This window comes from Hippoglossus stenolepis, chromosome 4 (genome assembly GCF_022539355.2).
Source record: "Hippoglossus stenolepis isolate QCI-W04-F060 chromosome 4, HSTE1.2, whole genome shotgun sequence".
Taxonomy (NCBI): Eukaryota; Metazoa; Chordata; class Actinopteri; order Pleuronectiformes; family Pleuronectidae; genus Hippoglossus; species Hippoglossus stenolepis.
Genome location: NC_061486.1, coordinates 11,279,665 through 11,297,102, shown reverse-complemented (window position 1 = coordinate 11,297,102; position 17,438 = coordinate 11,279,665). Strand labels below are relative to the sequence as shown.

General features: G+C 43.4%; 1 protein-coding gene across 1 annotated transcript in view; it reads right to left on the bottom strand.

Annotated features, from left to right (window-relative positions):
* The window catches only part of arhgap35a (Rho GTPase activating protein 35a), a 67,731-nt gene extending 52,003 nt beyond the window's left edge, over positions 1–15,728 (bottom strand). Inside the window, exon 1 of the mRNA XM_035153532.2 lies at positions 15,029–15,728. The gene's annotated coding sequence lies outside the window, so the exon portion shown is untranslated. The remainder of the gene's footprint in view (positions 1–15,028) is intronic.
* Between the last annotated feature and the right edge of the window lie 1,710 nt (positions 15,729–17,438).

The following is a 17,438-nucleotide window of genomic DNA, read 5'->3' as shown; positions in this document are numbered from 1 at the left end:
TTAACATCATATCCTAGTTTATAAAGCTGGATAAAACGCTCATCCCGGCTTTGAGAAACCTGGACAGACTCACTGTTGTATGATGAGAACAAGTGGATGTTTCCGACCGTGGTCATGAGTCGTCAGCTAGTTACTGAAGACGTTTTCAGACATGACCTGCGGGTAAAGTCCAAAAATTGGGTCCGGAGTTTACCCAGAATCTGCTTTTCACACAACGCAGCGGGAAGTTCTCTGCACAGACACGCTCACAACAGGGACAAATCCTCTGCATTGTTGAGGCGAGAGGTGGACAACATGATTTTCTTGACAACACACAGACACGGCTCTTATCACCACAAACTCTTTCGACGTCTTCGTCTGTGTCACCGCTTTTTCACCGGGAGATCATTTTGCGTTAGAAGCGTCATCATTACCCCCGCTCCCTCTCTGCGAATCCTGCGGAGGAACTATCTATTGTGTTCTCAAATAGAATTCTCCTTAACTTCTATGGACTTTTTCCGCCTGGCCCCCTGGTATAAAGATAATCCAGAGCCCCTCACTCTGACAATTACGTTCAGTGAATATCTGAAAACAGCTTTAGTGACGTCACAAAGATCGATCCCACCACTGTTTGAATCATCAAACTTCCCCACCTAAATTATTAGAATCCTAACTCATGTTGCAATAAACAACAGGGGCTGGTTTTGAATGCATTTTGTCTAATATGACCAAAACCAACAGAGAAAACTTGGATATTGCAATGGTTGAAGAGTATGCAAAAAATCATATTGGTATTATCTTGAAATATATTTTTGTTATGACATGAGTCACAATTTAAGTGGAAAATTGACTTTTTGCATTTGTTTTTCGTTAAAAGAAATTGTCAAATTATGAATCAGAGCAAATCGCTAACCCTAACCATTACTTGGGCGGCTGTGGCTTAGGAGGGTAGAGAGACCCGTCCACAAACTTGAAGGTCGGTATGTGCGATCCCCGGCACCTCCGGTCTGCATTTTCCTTTGGCAAGATAATAAATTTAAATTGCCCCTGACGGCTGTAGCAACAGTGTATGAATGGTTTGTGATAGTGCTGTATGAATGTGTGAATGTGACTTCTACTGCAAAGCGCTTCGAGTGGTTGATAAGACTGGCAAAGCCCTATAGAACATACATTTGTATTTATTTCTGCAGAATATAGTTTGTAGCATCATCACTTTAGCATCACAATGCTTCATGTATTAAAGGGGGTTGTGACACATTTTACCTACATTGCACTTTTACTCATATTTTGATGAATTATTCAGCTCATTATAAAAAACCTTTACCAATCAACCATATTTCTGCTGGACTGGGTTAAATGCTGAAACACCTCATCACAACAGCACAGCACTAAAACACACTTCAAATGAATAGTGTGTTTGTGTGCGTTTCCGTTCCACCTCTTACTACACACCACCTATTAATTATGGAGCTGGAGTACCGTCACAGTGACAGCCACTTTGTGTGACGTCAGAAATGCTTGGCTGCCGTATGTCAGCGCAGAGCGACTACGCTGGCTGTTATACAAGACTGAGGAGGAGTTATCATGAGCTGTAACAAAACACAGGAGGTCACAGGGAATTTGGCTCCATGACAAGTCAACATCCACCCCACCTCAGGGAAGAGTGTACCCAGACAGAGAGCTGCACAAAAACACCCCTCTTTTTCACTATCTATCTCACTCCTTAACTTTCTTTCCGTCTACCTCAGTCAAGCTGGTCAGCAAAAATAAAACCACGTGCAGAAAAACGAATTCCCTCTAACCCAGAAACACTTTGCAGGATGTACAAAATTGCATCCTGTGCAATTTCAGTTTGGGCAAAGTAAAATGGCTGCCCTCAAAACAGGTCCATCTTGTTAACATGCACAAACACACCAGGGGATACTGGAAACACACACACACACACACACACACACACACACACACACACACACACACACACACACACACACACACACACACACACACACACACACACACACACACACACACACACACACACACACACACACACACAAGTAGCCTAAGAGCAAAAGCCACAGAGATTCTCATACTGACACCAACTCATCATATTCACTACAGGTGCGACGCCCATAGGCTGAGAAAAAAAAGGTTACAAAAAGGAATTAAAGAATGAGAGGAGAGAGAGAGAGAGAGAGAGAGAGAGAGAGAGGGGGGGGGGGTGGAGTAGAGGACAATGGTTTGAGAGAAGAGAAGAGCCAGGTAGAGATAAAGAGATAAAGTCAAAGCCTGACTGATCTAGTGAAGAGAAAGAGAGTGCGGGACTTGGAACGGAGGGCGAGATGAAGAGAGAGCTGCTATCTGATAGAAGGGATTTTGCCTTCCCTGGAACAGTAATTTACTAAAGCCATTCTACAGAGGCCCATCAGTGGCGATCTGCTGGCAGATTAGGCGACAAAATCTCATCCCTCGCTCTCCCTCCAGCCAATCAGCGACAGGCGGCGAGCGCAGGGGCAGATGATGAGGGGAGGACAGAGGAGGGGAGGGACAAAATTTCCTGTCTCAGTCTGTTGAATTTAGGAAGGCCACATACACAAACACAGTCGCACACATGCACGTAGAGCACATACAGGAGATTGGATTGGAGTCGGAGCTATCGCTGTTGCATTTTCCCACCCTCAGGATACAGCAGCTAACTCCGTTTGGTCGCAAGAGCTGGGGATTTGTCATTTATAATCAGTTTTCTGCTTGTTTCCCCTGCACTCACTTGTCCTCTCTGCAGTTTGTATCCTGCCCCAAAGGTCTTTGCAGCATTCCTCAGTTGTATTGGTCCGGCGACTCTACCCCGCTCCTCCCTCTCTGACTCTCTCGCCGCTTTTCCTCTAACACGGGACGGGTTCTGTTCCAGTTTGTGCAGCGAATGTATTTAGCCGTTTGGCGCATTTCGACCAAAAATAAAATGGTTTGGAAACCAAAAGGTCTGTTCCCGATTGGAGACCAAAAAAAATCTGGTTCCAGAGCAAACCGCACTGATGTCTGTGAAAGAGGGGATGAAGAAGGGAACAATGGAGGAAGTATGTGAGGAGTTGACTAAAAAAAAGAGAGAGTAGAGGTCTGCAGACAAACAGAGTATCTGTTAAAAGAGCACATAGACTCAGGTAATCCCTGTGATCCACCATCTTGTGCCGGATTGATTTATTGGCCGATATGAGCCTTTAACAAACATCGGTATCGAGGTTGATGTTTGCCGAAATGCACAAATATGAATATTGGTGTTTTACAGGTTATTGTGCTGTACAGTCCCAACCATCCACCACTATAATTTAAGTAATTTAAGTATTTTTGTACGATTCTTTATATTATCTGTTCAGTTTTTTGTTGTAGTTGCCCCTGGCTGAAAGTCTATTTCAATGTAAGTATACAGAGAGAAATGTAAAACCGAAGTCAGATTTCTTGTATGTGTACACATGCTTGGCCAATAAATATTATTCTGATTTGGAATCATGGTCAATTTTTTTAAATATACATGTAATTTCTTACTTTCCAATATCAACATGAGCATCGTCCTGAAAATTATTTTGTGGACGGGCTCTTCTTGCTACTTCTGTTCACTTTCTTTGTGCACTGTGCAATGCCCTTTATTAATGACGAATCCTCAATTACAATGGTAACTTGGTGGAAACACGGGTTGGTTCACTGGGTAGCACCAAGACTCTGAGAATCCTGAACAGATCCAGTTTAAAAACCAGAGCAAATTTAGTGGAAAAAGGATTTTAGCGGAAAAAGGATATCAGTGTGCCTGATTCCAACCCATCCCTCTTTCCAATTCCCTCTCTCCATGCACTGCAGAGGTCTGTCAAGTGTGCCACAGCTGTGCAAGCAGTGAGAACTGTTTACCATGGTACATCATCGGCGAGCCCCAGGAGCACCGCCCCACATGCTCACAGGGCTCTCACAACCGCTGCACAAGTGTTTAGCATACGGTGTTAAACATTACAGAACGATTCAACAACCCAGCGTGTGCCAGGCTGCTAGAACAAGCTTTTCTTGAAGAAGTGGCAAACTTCCACAGCATGAAACGCTAATGTCAACCTAACGAATTCCTGATTACTATTGAAATTAGCAAAAACAAGGACGTTCTGCAGAATATATATATTTTTAATATATCATACAGTTCCAGTTGCTTGCACACAGTCATGAATGAGCTCCTCTTGGCTGAAGAGGAGAGAGAGAACATCGACATCCTGTCTCCCTCTTTAGCACTGACATGTGAAGAAAACAAACAAAGTCCAAACAGTGAGCTGTTCCTTTCCTCTCTATGCCATCACTGCTTCCCCTCTCCCCCCTTGGAACTGCTGCCCAACCTCACAGGATCCCTGAGGACCCCCCGAGTCCTCTGACGAGACGGCTGACATCACCCACCCATGTCTCCTGTCAACTATGACCTCTGGAGGAGCGGGCGGAGGGGAAAGGAGGAAAAGGAAAAGGCAAGGCCTGCGCTCTGTGGTCTAAAAGCTGCATGTGAACACTCACCAGAGTTGCACAATTTCCTAGAATCTGATCCAATAAGTCCAAACAGCAGGGACAGAGAGGGGGTATATTTACATGGAGAATTATTGTGGATGGGAGTCTCTGTAATATACGAGTATGTTGAAACAGGGCTTGCTTAAGGTCTGACAGTGTGCTCGTGCGTAATGCCTGATTAATGGTTCATGGACAGGTTAAACTAGTCTCAGGCACTTGTTTGGTTGGTTCCACCAAATAGCACAAAAACAAGAGGTGCCATGCAATCAAGCAAGCGTGACTCAAAACGATCTGACAGGTTTAGGTCAACACCTAAGCTGATGGCTCTGATATACTCTTAGATTTCTCTTGCAATTCTTGTCCAATTTTATCAACTCTTGTTATTCCTTCTTTCTTCCCTCTTCTCCTCTTGATCTTTCTGACATGCGCATTCATATTCTCACAATGTATGCCCAGCAGGTGACAGATAAAATGGAAGCATCAACATCCTTATAATGTTAACTTTTGTTTTTGTCATTTTATGGCTGACATTTGACAGGAAACTGATAAAGGCAAAGTAATTGACAATTACTTCTGTCACAGTGACTGTGACTGTTCATTTCCGAGATTACAATGAGAGTGGAAAACACCATTTCAATCACCGGTCCCAAACATGACGAGACTCACTGCTGGCTTTGTTTAAAATCATTATTTTAAAGGTTGACGTTTGTTTCATTGTGCATTTCACCAAATCAAAATCACATCAATCACAAAGAGGTTGTTTACAACCTTCCATCACCATGTCTATTTGTTGTGTATTGCAACATGTGGAAGAAGAACCAGCACGAGGGAATTAGGTTTTACAACAGTCAATATGCATTTTACAAACTGTAATCTAAGGTCATGCGGAAACTATGCAGTCAGGGCAGAACTGGACTTGTGGTTAAAAGTAAAAAACAGTTCCAGTTTTAAGCAGTAAAACAATCTTAATGTCAATAAAACTGTGCACACAGTGTACAATGATATGTAAAATATAAACCTGATCGATGCAGGTTTTTTATTCTCTGTGATGATCCTTAATGTTTAACTTGTGGTTAAAAAACATTACCATTAGCACTCTCACACAATACTTCACTAGAGAATTAGAATAAATTTCCACTTATTAGCACAAACAATTACAATTTTCTAAAGCAAATTTAATTACAAATTTTTGATTGTGCTTATAAGAAGCAGTGGTAGTGTTTTATCTGTAATCATGGAGGTGGCAGATGAAGAGACCCCAACAACAGTTCTAGACTTAAAGTTTGTTGTCATGTTGAAAAGTAATTTGTCTACGCTACAGAATCTGCCACTACAGGCTGAGGATTCTCATCGATCAGATCTCATCAACAACTGAAAACAAAAGAAATATTCACCAACAGTATTTTCCACAATCACTGTAAGATGAATACGCCATTAGTCATTCAGAGTCACTAGTGATTAACCAACTGCCTTTCGGAGCAACTGCATGACTGAAAACAAAAACAAGCAGGCAGAGACATACGCTGACAGATTCTCTCACATGCAGGAGCACCAGACTATTATGACGGAAGGTTTATCTTTACAGTGTGGGGTTCACTTAGAATCAGCAGGTCAAGTAAATTCAGTGTGATTCGGCCTAAGAAATCTGCTGATTATTTTTCTTGATTAATCAATCCATCATTTATTGTTTAAATTGTCAGCAAACAGTGAGTCCAAGCTGACATCTTGAAATGTCTAGTTTTGTTGAACTCACAAATCTATTTTAGTATAACAAATTTTCAAGGTACACCTCACTCAAGTAAGCTTGGTCACTATTGAGTTGCATTGTGGGATATGTAGGATCTAGTGTTTTTGGAACTTGACTTATTCTGGAGACAAAAAGTCAATTTTGAGCATTATTGTTTAAAGCTGTCTCTCTTGTGTCCCAAGATTTCATTAAAATAAATCACTTAACAGCAAATACCTCTTCAAAAATGTAAATAATTTTCTCATTATTTGAAAAAGTATATTCTACCTCTCATGTTTCACTTTAAAAGCTCACACCCTCCTGTACAAATGCTAGTCCAAATGTAGGGAAAAAGAGGGACATGCTGCCACCTCTGTAATATACACAGACTCCTCACGTTTCAGTGAAACACTGTGACCTAAATAACACATTATCGTCTAATAAGTCATCTAGACTGATGACAAGTAAATACATGAACTGTGTAGACAAATGGTCTGACAAATAAACACACCAAGCTGAGATTCACCTTTCTCCCGTCTCATGTTCTCTCTGGCAGTCACATGAATTTAAGCTGCAACAGGCCCGGCTCGTCCTGACCTGACAAACTGCATTCCCAACGACCTTTTCCCTCATTGTGCAAAAAGGCCTGCATTCTCCTCTCTCCAACAACTGTGACTAACACGAGCCGTGGTGTGGCGAAGGCTGTCCTTACTCTCTCTCCGAACAACCGTCCAACCCAAAAACAACCCCTACAAATGTTTACATTCTTCTGCCATGTTTCCCTTATTTTTATCTTCACAACTTACGACATACATGGAAGTCGGCAACAAAGGAAGAGGCAGGAATCGAGCAGCCAGAAGTTTGTGTCCCTTACAACCAGCAATGATATATTAGTGTAAAAGCATCATTAGAAATAGAAACAGCAACAAAAACTGTAGTTAGGGTTTTCACTCTCAAAAATATCTGACTATCTCACGTTTGAACCCCATGAACGGTAACTTCAATAAGATAATCTCATCCTGTTTGGACGATTTCACACGACCTCAACTCCACTTGTATTCCCTGTAAAACTTGCTACAACATGATCTGTGAGGGATTGTCTCTGACAGTCTGCACAACACAGTTTCGGTCAGCGGATCTTGGATAAACTGATAACTGCAAACTATGAGATACAGTTTTGGAGTTGAAAATTAAACGAGGGAGACACCAGCCCTCATCAGGAATGCTACAAAATGGTGGATCCTCAGGAGCTGCTGCAGCACTGCAACAGGAAATGAACTCTGACATAAGAGCTATGGACCTTGGGGCCCCTACTGCATCCTGGGAAATTATGGCACTGAGAAGAGAAATGACCCATGTCACCCCCGTGAAAACCCAACTCAGAGCGAAATCCATTTTCAGTCCTCAAAATGCCACACTGGACATAGATTTTTTTCAACATTCATGGCGGCATTTTCTAATTGCCCCTAGATTCATGCATTAAAGGTGATTCATCACTAAGAGGGTTTATTTAGCACAAATAAATGTGCTGTTTGCTCAACAGTACCAATCGCAGTAATGAGGCCGAAACCAGGCCAACGCAGGGACTGGCAGAAATCACAGTCTGTCTTTCATTCATGCAGATGGGCTGGACAGTCAGTAACAAAAGGAGAAGGACAGAGATAGACCGTGTGAGCAGTAATAGGAATGACAGTGAGTGTTCATCATCCTCAGAAAGCATTACACAGTACTACGCAGACTGCTTTGGGTGTGCCTCCTCAATCGCTTAAATCCATCTTTCCCTCTGACGCCGCCGTTAGTCGCCGCTCTCTGTTTTATGGCCAGTTTCCAAGCCGTTAGACAATAGTATGGACAAAATTAGCTAAGTGGTGGCTGGATGACAGGCAGTGGCGCTGCAATCGATAACGGCAGGCCCAGCCATCTGCAGGGGTTGAGCTGTGCTTACTCATCAGCCCTGGGCTTGCACGAGCCCTCGCTCAGGCCAGAAAGTGGGAGTGGGCCAGATAAAGGACGTGTAGGTGTCTGGGGCTCGCGGCCGGTGATAACGAATGGCTATGAACAGCCACCTTATCTTCTCACCTTAAAGAGGATATGATGTCCACTGTCACACAGCTGCCTAATGGCCAGAACCACTCTGACATTTATGTTGTAAGGATGAGGAAGGGTCAGCCACTGTTGTTCTCATTGTGTGTGTGTGTGTGTGTGTGTGTGTGTGTGTGTGTGTGTGTGTGTGTGTGTGTGTGTGTGTGTGTGTGTGTGTGTGGAGCAGTGTCCACAATTTTCAGGCCATTTCAGTGCCCTCATGACAACAGTTATCCATTTCCACTGCCACATTCCAAACTTTCAAAGTGGAGTTGCATCACCCATGAATACTAATCACTAACAACCAGGTAATGATTTGCAAATGTTAAAATGCCTGGGGCAGGCTCCAAGTTAAGAATACCTAATCAAAACATTGTAAGAAAGAAAAACACCCCTTGTCCAAATACAAGGGTTTTGTGTTCCTGTTTGTGTGGGATAGAGACAGCGTCAGCACATGTTCACTGGGGAGATGCCAAAGGGCATCACAGTGGCGGCCAGATCCCCCTGAAGTGGCATCTGAGACAAATTTCTAGTGACAAGGTGATGCCCTTCCTGTGTCCTTCACCACAGCTGACAATAACATTACACTCGCAGAAAGTTTGGAGGAAATAAACAGAAACATTTCAGAGATAATGTGAAAAAGAGAAGAAAAATACAAAGAGGCAGAGGGGAAGCAGAAGGGATCGATAGAGCTTATAGGAGGAGTTTGAGGAGGGTGAGAAAAACTTGAGGTCAAATGAGGATCTTTCAAAGAGTTCTGGTTGCGCAGGCCTTTTCCTCCGCCCTCCATTTCTGTCACTCTCCTTTTGCTCTGACGCTCATCAGTCTGTGATTAAACCTGCCAACTTTAATAAGAGGATGTTGGAAGCAGCACACCTCCGTGCCTCCCACTCTCCACCTCTCTCTGTCTGAGTGCTGCAGGTGTACGAAGACACCTCCAATAAAGTTGTCAGAACACCAGACAGAAGCAGCATGTTCGAGACACTGAGATGAACAGACAACACACTGGGATAGAAGACTTAACAAAACCTTATGCCCCTGCAGTGTCGAGTTGCAATAGCGTTCACATTCTTAATACCTAATATATTATATATTGACATGGTGCAAATTCACACCCAATGAGATAGTGAAGATTTACAGTATATGTGTTATAGTCAACGGGAAGTCAAGTGTTTTGCTTACAAGACATCGACACTGGCATCAACCCTTATCAGCACAAGCTCTCTAATCTCAAAGTCTTTCCAAGTTGACATCTTCATCTGCGTATTCTATGAGCATGGCTCCTATTTTTCATCCTGAGATATTTCTGTAGTTCTAGTTTTGCGTCCGTGGCGTGTTAGAAGCGTCATTAATTAATATACCCAAACATTTTCCTGCTGTATTCTCACATGGGCTCACTCACATTGGGGAGCAAGAAAAGTTCTAAGTAACTACCATCTGCAGTGAGTAAGTGTTTAAAATTGACTAGTTTATTCAGATCAGGTGGAGACACTGGGTATTATGCTGATTATTAGAAAATACTAGACAGGTACATTGGGGTTCAAGGAACCATAAAACGAAAAGGGCGATATGGAGGAAAAGGTCATTGCTGAAAATGGCTTAAATAGCAAGTTTTAATAGGCAGGGATGTCCTTCTACAGGCAACACTGCCAAGATCAGCTTGAGCCTTGAACTGTGGCGTCAAGGCTGAAACTAATTTCACGAAATCATTTTCCATTGCATTCACAAGCACTGACGTTTCGTGAAATTATTTGACGAATTGTAATATTTGAAAAGAAATGTTTCTAAAAGGCAATGGGTAGTTTATTCTGTTCAAGGTGGTTATTTCTGATTATAAATTGAAGTCCATTGTTGCCCTCCTCTGACTCTTCTCTTCACCTTTGACCCGTCAGCCCTCCTCTTCTCCTCACCCTATTCACTACTCCTGCAGCCTCCCATTTTCCCCCCATGCAACCACGCATTGGTGGACTTCCTACAGGAAACTCAGGGGCGCCATGAGGGACAATCTCCAGAGAGAAAGTCAAACAATGACACGCGGGGGCTTCTCCTCCTGACTGCAGCGTAATTTTGGTGGTGAAGCCTGGGGCCTTGCAGATGAGATTAGGGTAGGTCAGCCCGACAGGTTGAGGCAGAGATGAAAACTAAGCGTTGGGTTAGTGTGGGAAATGTGTGAGTGTGTGTATGTGTCCGCAGACGACAAACATGCTCAGAGTTATATCTTTTAATACGTGTGGAGGTGGATTTCAGGGCAGTCTCTTTGTCTCTGAGGGTGAGAGGTTTCCATCGTCTATAGCCTCTCAAAATCCCAAGTTTAGCAAAAACACTGACTCACTCGAAAACAATCAGAAGCCATTAGGGCCCTTCACATGATAATGTAATGGCGTGCTGTATGTAATGATGCAGAACAAGCCTCCCTTATCACGCTTGTCCCCAACAACAAAACAAGGAGACGCAGAGGGGTAAGAAGCATGGGGGCACTGCATGTAGGTGGTGCAAACAAGTCCAACCTACTGAACTCCGGGCAGTGGCCTCATTTCATTGGCAGCGACTCAATCATAACATCTTATCTACGGACGTGCTGAGTCATGGAATTCTGCTGTGGCCAATAGCCAAGCAGCAGGGTTACTTATGGCTGTCATTGATTGGTCGATCCCTGAGCACAGAGCTGAAAGGGCACATACCAGGAACACAGCCTGAAGCAGAAACTGGCAGCAGTTTGCTCGCGTTTTACTTTACTCTCTGATTCTTCGTAGCTTTTTTTTTCTCTTCCCCTCCAACTGACTACACACTTTGTTGTGTCACTCTCTCGTTGCTCCTAGTTCTAGTTTCTCCCCTCATGTCCTCCCTCTCTACGACCCCTCTGTCCCTCTGTTGTGTAATTGTATCTGGAATAGCAAAGCAGGGCCGCTCACACACACACACACACACACACACACACACACACACACACACACACACACACACACACACACACACACACACACACACACACACACACACACACACACACACACACACACACACACAGAGAGAGAGAGAGGTCACCATTCCTCTGTGGCTTACATCCTGGTCCTTTATCTCCATGGTCACCATGCTTCCAAACAGCTCCCAGCCACCCATGTCTTTTTTTTCCACATAGAAACATGATAGCTAGTTTTAAGTATCTTAACATCCCCCATTCCAGCCATTGATCACATCTAAAGTCATTACTTCCCACTCGCATTATGCATTAATAATGCATTTGCATTGGAAAAGCAATACCATAATAAAGTGGGATTGGGATATGGAGCAAATGCAGTCTTTGTTGCTGATTGATTTCATAGGTGACTCATTTGTTATAAAGGGCCTACGCACAGGATACTATTTTATCTTCATGTCACTCAAACATTCACTACTGCTGATCTGGGGTCAGCTCCCTTATACATAAATTGGCCATTCAGGATACAGTTAAACTGCCTCTAAAACAGTGTGGGGGCACACTACAGAGGCTTTTATATCAAGCTGTCCCCATCTGCAAAATCTGTAATGAGCAAAGGGAGCTGAAACAGTGGGGAGAGAAGAGAACCTCAGTTCAACTGAGGCAGGCACACTTTCTAATGGAAATTCAGATACAATCATCCCAGAATGCACTTCTCTCTGCCTAATAATCGGCCACCAGAACAAGGCAGCCATTGAGAGGAGAGTGACTGTAATCTGGTCCACCAAACTCCAAAGCTGCCCGCTATAATTAGCTCCTTTCTCCATCAAACACAGGCTCACACTGACTCACAAGCAAACCTCTCCTGTAGAACAAGAGGGAGGAGATTTGGCGCATTTTCGGACGAGCAGGGAAATTTCCCATCCTCTGCAGATACAGAGTCGCCCCACGTAGACAGGTATCGCTGTGAAATCTGCAAATGAGCAGGTGAGAGGCCGTCGTTTCATTCAGCGGCACAATGGTTTGTGGACATAAAAGCCTGAGTTGACATGGAAATACTGCGGCATGGGGCGAGTTATGAAATTAAGTGGTATTACAAGTCAGACACATATTGTTCCTTATTAAAATAATATGCTCACAGCCGGACTTAGTGACTGAGAGCGTGTTTAAGACTAAAAAGCTCAAGTAATTTTCAGCTTCTTTTTTGATTATTGGTCCAGTTTTAAAAGGTCAAACAAAGACTCAGGATTAGACACAATATGAAGAAAGACTCCCTCCACTGTTTTCAGTTCTGAAAACTGTTTATCCGTCCACATTATATGGGACAGTCTCACGTTCTGTGTCCTCATCAAAAGGATGTATCCGCATCTCTGACCTACATCCTGACCAGCAAAGCCCGCCTCTAATCCCAGGAACATGTTCTAGCCCAGGGATTCACATCACAATCCCAGCCCAGAGGCAGGCAGGCGGACAGACAGACAGGATTGAGTGGGTATATGCTGGTAGCTAACCTGCTGCCTGGGCAAATGGCATGGCTATTAGAGGAAGAAGAGGCTTCCTGGAGAGGTGTGACTGCGGTGCAAAGGGCCCAATCAAGCAGAGAACAGAAGTGCTGACAGCTGCTAATACATTTACCTAACAGCAAAGAGACTGGCACACCAATGAAAATGTGTATACGTCTGTGTTTTCCTCTTTTTTAGCATGGTACTCTCGATGAGGTTGATTAAGCTCAAAAGGTTAGAAACTCAACCAGAGCCGATGCAGAATTATGAGTCAATTCAGGCTCAGCTCACATGCGTCTATAGTGATTATATTACAAGTGGACAGCTCAGTATAGTACTGGTGTGAATGCCCCCACGAAGATCATCCGACTACATTCGGAGTCGGTCTGAGACGCCTGGGGCCACATTCCTTTAACAGGGTGTACACAACTAGTCCTGGGTTCCCCTGAAGGACCACCTGAACTAACGTAAATGGAAGAATATATTCATATGTGCACCAATAGCGACATCAGATATTAAAGTTTGACAACAGGCAGAAATTCTATATTTTTTAGAAAAGCCCATATAAAACACAAGTGGATCAAGCAAGTTGGGTGATTCTGTCCAGGGTGAACCCCGCCTCTCACCCAATGTCCGCTGGGATTGCTTCCCTCAAAAGGACAAGTGGCATTGATAACGGATGGACACCAAGTAATATACCTGGTCTGCACTGCTTTAATTTCTTCTTCTTTTAATTTCTAAAGTACGAGGCAGTGAAAGTGCATTTCTGCTTCCCTGTGGTTAAATTCAACACATTTAATCTTTGCAAACAGGAACGATGTACATGTTTATGAAAATATAAAGCAGGGAATTGAGATCACAAGTGGTCATTGGAGACACGTGTTGAGACGCATTCTCCAAAACCAACTCCCTCCCAGTACGCATGCTAATTCTAGGTGGACCATGATGGTTTGAAACAAAATACAAACCAGAATATATCAATTATCAAATGACAAGTGTCCTGAAAATCTCCCTTCTTGTTGTCAGTGACACAGCAGTACAGCCATCTTGCTGTGCACCTCTGTATTCAGGCCATATCAAAAACCGACACTGCTGTTCACCCACTTGTGTCACCCTGTGAAATTGTTCACAATCAATATTAAATCAATAATCCAGAGGCCGGTGGACAGATCACTTTAGAAATAAAAGTACTGAAGTGTCGGGGAAGGACTGATGAAAAGGGAGTGGCTGACGGGGCAGTGACCACTTTGCAGAGGCAGTGAAATAAAGCTGTGACACACCGGTGACTAGTTCTGGCACAAAAACACCCCACAGATTATTGGTTGTGGTAAATGCAAACATCAGGTGCCTTTTATCAGCCTATCAGCAGCACAAAGAGGGAGACACGCATCATCCGGAGAGTCATGGTAAATATTCCCAACCTGGGATATTTAACTGGTGGAGAAACAGCTACACGTTCAATCCAGAGAGATTTTAGTCATTTTGTTGTGGCTGACAGGTACAGTTGAAGGAAAAGGGAACAGGGGAGAGTTTCAGGGCGTATGCACATTAGGTAAGTGTGTCACCAGGAAGCCCTGTACATGCAGCTTTGAGGTTTGCAAATTCAGTAGGTTTAAGAGCTCCGGTTTTGACCTACAATCTGATGACGGCTACCAAAGTGTTGAGCGTAGGCAGGCAGTGAAAATGAATGGTTTAAAACTTCTCAAAAAAACCTCTGGTGTGATGCATTTATTCATCCAGGAGGTGATTGGCACATTGATGAACACGCAAAACATGCAGTTGCTTGACAGATGGTGAGAGGGTCCAACACAAACATCCTATTTCCCCTCTGCTAAGTCCACAGGGTCCTCCTATTTTAAAGGGATACGGGGCAGCCTCTCAAGCCCTGATAACACCAATGCATTCCAGGTGATGTTGTGCAAACAATTTTAATGTTTGGACAAGATCCATTTTTATGACCTCCCTTTTTTTTCTCCTCTGGAAACTTGTCATTTAAACAAGAAACATTAGGAGCAGCTGTATTCGTTCATTTCTTGTAAATCCACCCATGCATTATTATTATTATTATTAATGATATTTATTAGTATTACTTTTAAGGGCTTCAAATCACACCAGCCCTCAATGGGGGCGGGCTGAGGTTGACTCCCAGTTTTCTTGTCAGCTTTGACCAACCCATGCAGCAAAGTAAAGGGAAATAAAGGCCTTAAAACGCCTTTTAAAAACAGTTATGCTCTTAAAAATGGTCCCTTCACGTGTGTGCGCCTATGTGTTGTAAAGGGGAGAGTGTGGTCGACATACCATAGCATTCCTCCCTCTCCAGATCCCGTCCACTCCTTCTCTTCCTCTGCGACTCGCGGCCGGCGAAAGACTTTTTCTTTTTTCTTTTTTTTTTTTAATAGAAGAGACAAAAACCTCTCCCGTCGATTCTTCTCCTCTTTCTCTTTCTGTCTCTTCCTCTCTGCCAGTAAACACGCTGCGTGTCCGCCGCTGCTCCTTCCCGTCAGCCCGAAGTTTTCACATGCACATTATCTCTTCGTGGGTCTCGGGGGGAGAAAAACAACTAAAACCTCGTCAGGAGGAGGAGAGCGAGAAAAATGAAGCTGCTGTTCAAACTCCAGTCTTTTACACCGAAGAATGGACGAGGGGAAGGGGGAGGAGAGGAGCTGCTGCCGCCGCTGCCTGCTTTTTTCCTCCTCGCTTCGCCACCACGTTGTTTTGACCAATTATTATTTCCTTTGTTGTGTGAAGAAATAAAGGGTCCGTGTGGAAACGCGGCGTCCCGTCGTCACTCCGCTCACACGTTTGATTCCCCGCTGAACCACCGCTCGCTCCGCACCGAGCTGCTGCCGCACGTTCAGACCCCGACAGGCCCAAAGTGTGACGGTGTGTACAAGTCTCTGCTGCTTTTTTTTCAGCTTCCCAATAATGGCGGACCTTCTCCCGAATCCAGCATCTCCCCTCCGATTCACCCAGAGAGAGAGAGAGATGAGGGAGAGAGAGAGAGAGAGACACAGAGAGAGTGAGGAAAGAGAGAGAGAGAGAGAGCGAGGGAGAGAGACACTGAGAGAGAGTGAGGGAGAGAGAGAGAGAGAGAGAGAGAGAGATACAGAGTGAGTGAGGGAGAGAGAGAGAGAGACACTGAGAGAGAATGGGGAAAAGAGCTAGAGAGACACTGTGAGAGAGAGAGAGAGAGAGAGAGAGAGAGAGAGAGAGAGAGAGAGAGAGTCTCCCAGTGGTTCATGGACACAATTACAACACACACACACACACACAGTTTATATGTATATATAAAATGATATAAATGTTTATTTAAAAAAATGTATACATCAATACAATCATTGGAGGTCAGAGGCTCATCCTTTTTGTATACTTTACAGAGTAAAGTATACAAAAACAAACAATGATGGGAGAAATTAGGACAGAGGTGAGGGAAGCAAATAAATCAATATATGATGCACCACAATAGCTTAAAGTATCACAAATGTAAATAGTCAACTTTCCCCTTAACTAGCTACAACAACATAAAACCGCTGCTGGCATCAGTACAAATAATAATCCAATAAGTATTTTTACTCTTAATTCTTTCAATAAATTTGGCTACCAATGCATTTGCTCTTCTACTTTAGTAAAAAGAACAGGGGGTATTGGATAAATGATTTACTTCTGTCACTACTGATGATAACATATGTACATGATGTTTGATGGTTTGTATGATATGATACAAAAACACATGAAATAGATGCTACAACAATTCAAATTAAAGTTCTGCCTCCTCAAAGCTCTTGTTACATTGTTTTTATTGGTGGTTATTTACCTCATGATGTTCAACTGCAGAGCTCAGTTTACTGGATGTTTTATGTGCTACTACATCATAGATGTCAAACTGCTCTGGTCTTGTCTGTTGCCACACTGTTTACAAGCTGAAACAAGGGAATCTCATCACGATTGTAATTAATTAATTTGAGTTTTGGTCCATTTGCAATCTTTGCCCCGTGCCTTCCACTCCACTTCCTCTCACAAGTAATTTCCATTCCCCCCCGTACAAACTCAAACATTAGTCACTGACTTACATGTTTTCATCTTCCACGGCTGCATCACGTGGAATAGATTTGTTGAGCGGTCAACCGGAAATGCCTTTCGGGCAGCACAAAGGTAAAATAGTTAATAGCTTTACAGGGAAAATCAATCATCTCAAAGGTTAGTCCTAATTATACAGTGTGTTTTGTGCACCGAGTCATCCACTTGGTAAAAGAGTTGCTGTAGAAGTTCTCTGCCCGTCGAAGAGTTCAGCCACTCAGTGATGAACAATTTAAACTCCTGAGGTATGATGTCAGACTTTTTTGGGGTTGTTTTTTCAGGAAGACAATGCAATTACTTCCACATACTTGGAGAAACGTCTGCCGTGTTGTACAAGACAACTGGCTGTACTAACAGCTCAAACAGATGTTCAGTGTCTTACACTGGGGCTTTCTCCTGGAATGCTCCTCTTTCTATTTGTTATGAACTTCCTCGGACATGCACTTCCAATCCATTACTCCAAGGGCTGGGTGAAAAGAAAACAAATACTTCATAATACTGAAAAACCCAATAAACTATTTTGTAGTCAAATTGGTCTCTTTAGGGGAAATACTACACCCTAGAAACAATTTGAACATTATGTCAGAGGCGTTAAAGATGAAGTCAAAGTGAAAGCGATTAAACCTCCTCG